Source organism: Mus musculus, chromosome 2 (genome assembly GCF_000001635.26).
Source record: "Mus musculus strain C57BL/6J chromosome 2, GRCm38.p6 C57BL/6J".
NCBI lineage: Eukaryota > Metazoa > Chordata > Mammalia > Rodentia > Muridae > Mus > Mus musculus.
In genome coordinates this window covers 57,609,204-57,616,596 of record NC_000068.7, presented here as the reverse complement: position 1 = coordinate 57,616,596, position 7,393 = coordinate 57,609,204, and positions in this window count along the sequence as shown.

The following is a 7,393-nucleotide window of genomic DNA, read 5'->3' as shown; positions in this document are numbered from 1 at the left end:
TGTATAGCCCTGACTGCCCTAGAACTCATTTTTAAAGATAGAAGAATACTCTTGATGAAGACAGACTGGGGGAACATTTTCAGGAAAGACTCAAGAGCACAGTGTTTACCCCTAGCCTCTCTGCTTAGGTGTCTGTCTTCTATTTGCATTGCGTGTTTGATTCCAAGTGGGGGACTTTTGTTGTCGGTGTTTGCCCTATTTACTCTCATATATTGCTTTTTCATGAATCCCAGGGAATGGCATTTAAGTTGCTGTGTTCCTTGGTATTAAAATACTCTCTGATGCAGGCACAAAAGTACCTATAGAAACGCTGGACTCGGATTCACAGGTTATCTGGGGGAAGAAATGCCTGGTGATTTAATTATTCAACATAATTAATTCAAGGCATAGACAATAGTTGCTGGAAAGGGCTCCTTTTCACGAAGGAAAATCGCAGGTAGAAGCTATTATGCCTCATTTTAACCAGTATTTAATATGATATTATACATGTAGATCTGAGACAACAGAATCCTGGGTCATTAATAATTGCATAGATGAGCCTTTATAAGATAGTTTCCTTTTTCCATTTATAGTGCTAAATGAAATAATTTTGGTATTAACTACTAACAGCAGAAAAATGTACAAACCAGCTCACATACACAACTATCCTGCTAGATCCAAAGCCAGTCAAATATGAAATGTCCTGCTTGAACTAAAATAAGTGGTATGGATTGGGCAGGCATTTTTGGTCCCACCTTGAATTGGCAGTGGTGATGGACTAGGAAGACCCAGACTCCTAAGATGCTACTGAGAGGCCTCTCCTTCAAGTCAGCTCTTATCAAAGGGGGATGTCGGCTGCTTCTCATTTTTTACTTGTTGCTTATACGTTAGAGTTAATGAAGCAATGTAGAAAGGTCAGAAGGAAACATTTTTACTTTTTTCCTGCTAAGCAGAATAATTGAAAGCCTTGATAGCAGTGTTGTTGCCTCTGTGTTGTTATAGCAAGAGGACGCTGCCCCCAAGAGCCTGACACTTTTACTAAAGGAGACTTGGTAACAAGGCTTCTGTAATTTCTAATTTGCCTTTTGTGAGACTCATTGTCTCTCCCACATATTGTTTTGGATCACATTGAGATTTTTTTTTTCTTTTTTTAGCTTGACTCTGGGAGTTTTTGTTTAATTTGCCTTACTTATATCAAAGTTGAAATAATTCTAAATTACCTCTAACTTGTATCTAATAGGAAAATCATATAACTTTTGCAAAAAAAGAAAAAAAAATCAAGGCAACGTGTTAAAACCTTCATTCCTTACCGCTCCCTCTCCTAGCTAAACCTTTAAATTAAGAAATGTCGTTTGTAAGCAGAATAAAAGTTGCATATATACAAAATTTCTGATCTCTATTTATGTTTGATTCTGGTGCTGTTAGCAATTCATTTATTCTCAAGTCAACCTTTTAATAACAGTGGAGTACTAAAATAAAGCATTAAGTAGAGGAATACCCTTAAAATACTGTGGCCATTCAGATTTATGAATCCTTTTCTTTTTCACCAAACATTTTAAGACATCATTTTTATACGAAAGCAAATTTAAATACTGCCTGTTTTCACACAAGTGCCGTGCTTAAAGGGACCGTCCATAAGCACAACGCTTGCAGAGCTGTTTGTGCGGTCCCTTGAGAAGTGCCTTAAGCAGATAATTACGTACATGTGTGTATATATGTATGTATTTGTGCTCCACAATACCTGAGTGGTTAGCCAATTAAGCAGAACTTAGCACTAAATGAGTCATCTCTTGTATTTGCTGTATACTGCGGGCACTCTTGAATAAATAAGATCTGCGCTGCTATAAATAGGCTCCTTGAAAGAGGAGTCTTCTCTTGCGCTTTCTTTGTAATGCTCCTCTCCCGGTCTCTGCTTGGGTTTTGCTTTCTACTCTTAATATTGAGCCTGCTCATTAATCTCCGTCCTTTTCTAACGTTAGTCTAGGCTGTTCTTGTAGCTGTAGCGCTCATTGGGTTGCCGTAGGAACAGGAGAGCCGAGTAAATATGCTTATGGAAAAGAAATGACTCCTAATTAAATGTGAATAGCATTTATAAATTGCCTAGTTCTCACAAAATGCAGAGCATAATGTGCTTTGATGTACTTCATTAGTACACGGCACCTATATTTTAAAAATATCTGCTAGTTGAGAAAACCAAATTTTAACGCAAAAGTGATCTTTCGGTGCTTTCGTTTTCCTGCTGACTATAAATCCTGTAATTTAATTCAGATATCCTTTTACTGCATTTACATGGCAGAAAAAGACATTTGGTTGGCCTATGAAACTACTGGAAACCTTCACTGTTCTCTAACCAACGTATAATTCCCCCCACCACCACCTTTTTTTTTGTTCAGAGTACTGCATTTCTATTACATTTTAGACAATAAGGAACGGCTTGCACGTCCAGTCCAAACCCAGGTAGGCAGTATTTTCACATCACACGGTACTGTGGTCTTTGCCTGCCTTGCCTATAAAATCAGGACTTTTGTGTGAACTACAGAGCCAGGTTTCTTTTCGGTCACTGGGCAGCCTTACTTGTGCTTTGTAGGGACAAAAAGCACCTCTCACCCTTTCAGAGATGTGAAGGTCCCCAACTTCAATTATCACTCTGCGTGGTCACAGCAGGGAACTCACAAGGTCCACGCGTGATTTTGCACTTGAGGGGTGGAGTTGCTATGTTTCCTTGGGGGAGCTGGATCTTTGGAATTTACTTATTTCCAAACAGCTGGTGGAGGTCTCCACTTTCCCAGGCATAAGATCTTTCTATCTCAATTCTGTCTGTAATCCAGGATAGACCGGGCCACAGCTTTGCAAGCTCCTAAATTTCACTAGAGTGCTACTGCACCCTGATGATTTCTTTCCAAAGATCTTTATTCTAGAAAGGACCCAAATCACTGGCTATCAAAATAGCAAAGAAAAATACACATCTAAGGTTGTTTTTATTTTTACTTTTCTTAATGCTATGAATGACCCACTTTACATTTCTCTTTGTTTCTCTAAGAGATATGCGCATATGCTTTCCTTCTAGTCCCTCTTTCTGGAAATCTTAACAAATGATCCTCTATTCAGATGAGACCAGACTCACAGGGCAAGAGACTGAGTGAGTCGCTTCCGGGCGCTTGTGTTGTCTGAGCATGCGCAGTTGACTAAGTTCGGCCGCTTGTTCTGTGGGTGTGATTAACATGACTTTTTCTTTTGATTGATTTTCAGCAAAGCGTTTGTTGCCAAGCTATGTGCCAAGTCGAGGGTAGTAAAGAGGCGATTGTTTTTATTCCCAGAAGTTGCTAAGTTCTGATTTATTATTTCTGTTCTAGAAAAGGAGACAAGTGAGTCAGATGGTGCTTAGCATTTAATACATATTAGATTCGTGCTATTTCTAATGAATGTGATTATTCTATAGTATTTTGCGTGGATTTAATTTAAAACAGCATGGATTTAATAATGTCTGATGAATAAAATTAAATCACGGGCATTTTGTAGGCTTTCAATAAACGCATATAGAATTTAATTGAATAACTTTAAAATTATTAATCTTTAAGTAAAACTTGATTCTAAACTTTCTGAATTACATTTAGACTTATAAGCACTATAGGAAAAAAGCTTTCTAAATTAACTTACCTTATTATGATTTTAATGAATTAGAAAGACATTATGAAAAGCAATTCTGCCCACTCATCAGTAAATTGTGGTTGTTTTTTTTAGAAAGAAAAAAAAAACTCAAAAGGAAAGAACATACATAAATGGTCCAGTTAGACTCACAATATTAATTTCTACTTGTGTGTTTAGATAATATTTTATTCTGGCTCTGCTGTCAAAATATTTGCAATTCTAACTGAAATTTATAGCAAACTATTCAATAGCTAATGCTAGGGTTTTTTTTTTTTGTTTTGTTTTTTTAACCATGTGAAAAGTAACTGCACTGAACAGTATTTAAGTGTAGAAAGCAACACAAAATGTGTTATGTGTATGACCTCTTTATTTTTTAAGAAACCCCACAAGAAAGCATAAACAACACCGGTGTTCAGATGAAGAAGATGAACGTGGAGAGATAAATACTTTTTCTGAAGCTTTGGGGGACAAAGCCAAGATTCAGATCTTAACCAAATCCCTGTGCTTCAATGCCCCCTCACTACACTTAGTGTTGTTAACCTCAATTTATTTTTCTTGTGTGATAATTTACCCCCACAATCTAGTCTACGATATCATCTTCAGCTAATGTCTATGTTATTCTTCTCTCCCTGTTTTTTTGTGATTAGTGTCCATGGTTTAACTTTCTTTAACTCTGTGAGGCTGCACCTTGGGAAACTGGTACCCTTGAAAACCCTCACAAGGTATGTTGCGATCACTGGGCCTCATCCTGCATTGTCTTCTCATTTTTATCCTTGAGCAAACCAGAAGCCCAGTGTTAGTGTGCCACTAGAATTCACATCTTTTAAAGGTGTTAAAAAAAATACCATACTTGAGAGTAAGTGTTTCAAGAGATTAAAAATATTCATGTAAAGGTTGTGTTTGTCCTAAAAGATGGATTTTTTTATATTAAAAATAAAATAAAACATTGATTCTTAAACCCATTTGAGGATTAAATTGTTGATTTGGAATAAGAACAAACATCAGCAAACATCCATAATGTTATGGCTTCTGAAGTTCCATCTCTCACTTAGAAATTCAAGTGACTCTCTCAGAAATGCCTTATGCAGAGCTCCTCTACCCCACAGGTACAGAAGTCAGTTTGAGAGACTTTGGAAGTTGCAGTGACTCTTATCTCTAAGCACCACAAAGTACTATAAGCAGATTGTACAGTTGCTCTCCTTCTTTGTCCCAGACACTCATCAGAAGAATAACATTTCAAGATTGGCTTGTAGCCAACTCAAGACTCTTAAACAGAAGTAATTTTGGAGTGCATTTATGTTCTGAAATGTTTGGAGATATTTTTGCTAAGCTTTATAACTTGCATTTTTAAATTTTCCCTGATTAAATGAAACCAGTAAGTATTTGTATCGAGCAACTAGGCTATATCAACTGATACCTGGTCTCAGTAAACAAACAGAACAGGGTTCTGCCATGAGAAGACAAGAATTAACCTCATGGTATCCCAGCCATATGACAAACAGTAGGTAAGGTACACTGTCTCTTTACATTAATTTGTTCCATCTTAAAGATAAATGTGTGACTCTCTTCTGATTATCATACGATGTACTACAAAGATCGTAAGACAGACACAGATCTGTGAAAGAGGGGAGAACTCTAACAATCTATAATTAAATATATCTCCTATGTTGTATCTTATCATTCTCTCTGGGTACTGGACCCTGCCCTGCCATCTCCTTGTTTTCAAGGCATATTCTTGCTTTTTTATTAGATATTTTCTTCACTTACATTTCAAATGTTATCCCTCTTCCTGGTTTACCCTCTGAAAATCCCCTATCCCCTCCCGCTCCCCCTGCTCACCAAACCACCCACTCCCACTTCCTGGCCCTGGCATTCCCCTACACTGGGGCATAGAGCCTTCACAGGACCAAGGGTCTCTCCTCCCATAGATGACCCACAAAGCCATCATCTGCTATATATGCGGCTGGAGCAGTGGATCCCTCCATGTGTACTCTTTGGTTGGTGGTTTAGTCCCTGGGAGTTCTGGGGGTACTGGTTGGTTCATACTGCTGTTCCTCCTATGAGGCTACAAACCCCTTCAGCTTTTTGGGTCCTTTCTCTAGTTCCTCCATTGGGGACCCTGAGCTCAGCATCCACCTCTGTATTTGTCAAGCACTGGCAGAGCCCCTCAGGAGACAGCTATATCAGGCTCCTGTCAACAAGCACTTCTTGGCATCCACAATATTGTCTGGGTTTGGTGAGTGTATATGGGATGGATCCCCCAGGTAAGGCAGTCTCTGGATGGCCTTTCCTTCAGTCTCTGTTCCACACTTTGTCTCTGTAACTCCTTCCATGGGTATTTTGTTCCCCCTTCTAAGGAGGACCGAAGTATCCACACTTTGGTCTCCCTTCTTCTTGAGCTTCATGTGATCTGTGAATTGTATCTTGGGTATTCCCAGCTTTTGGGCTAATATCCACTTATCAGAGAGTGAACACCATATGAGTTCTTTTGTGATTGTGTTACTTCACTCAGGATGATATTTTCTAGTACCATCCATTTGCCTAAGAATTTCATAAATTCCTTGTTTTTAATAGCTGAGTAGTACTCCATTGTGTAAATGAACCACATTTTCTGTATCCATTCCTCTGTTGAGGGATATCTGGGTTCTTTACAGCTTCTGGCTATTATAAATAAGACTGCTATGAACATAGTGGAGCATGTATCCTTATTACATGTTGGAGCATTTTCTCGGGTTATGTCCAGGAATGGTAGAGCTGGGTCCTCAAGTAGTACTACGTCCAATTTTCTGAGGAACTGCCAAACTGATTTCCAGAGTGGTGTACCAGCAGCTAGAATGTGAAGCAGTCAGTCACTTTGCATCCACCGTCTGAAGCAGAGCTATGAAATGATACTACACATAGTTAGGGTGGGTCTTCCCACCTTCATGCATCCAATTGGTAAGCTCCCTCACAGCCATGTGCAGAGGTTGGTCTCCTTGGTGATTGGAGATCCTGTCAAACTGACAATCAATATCAGTATTTCTGAATATTTTTAAAGCTTACTAAAATATATTCTTATTTCAATTTTTCTAATAAAACAACAAAGATTTTGTTTTATTTTCAAGTATTTTTACTTTTGTCTTTTAGTTCCTGAAATCATAGAAAGGTTTTGAAACATGTTGTAAATTATCATAGACATATTTCATAAACATACACATATATGAAGGGGTGTGCATGTGTGTGTGTGTGTGTGTGTGTGTGTGTGTGTGTGTGTGTTTCAGAAGGCAGGAAAGGGCCCAAATGTTCAAATTTTTTGGTTGGTTTTAAGTGACAAAGAATAAAATTTGTTGACTATATTTCAATCCTTATTTTTCATCCATTGAGCCCCTGAGGTTCAGACTGTAAATCACATGTCAGCTATTACATTTGTGTGTGTGTGTGTGAATACCTCTCTCCATATATGTGTGCTGTTGGATTCCCTGGAACTAGAGTTCCAAGCGGTCATTTCCGCCCCCCCCCACACACACACACACATACACATGATTGCTGTGAACCCTCTGGGCTAACTCTCCAGCTCCAAAATCTATTACTTGACTCTTATTCTACTGTTGCATTTTTTAAATTTATGTGCTTCTTGGTGTTCCTTAAAATATGTGGAAATTGCCTGATAAGAGCATGCCCTGTACCATTCATTTGCAGCCAGTCCTTTGACCCTGTGAGTTCTGCATCCTCAGATTCAGCCAACATCAGACCCAAAATACTCAGGAAGACTGATTCTTTTGAACAT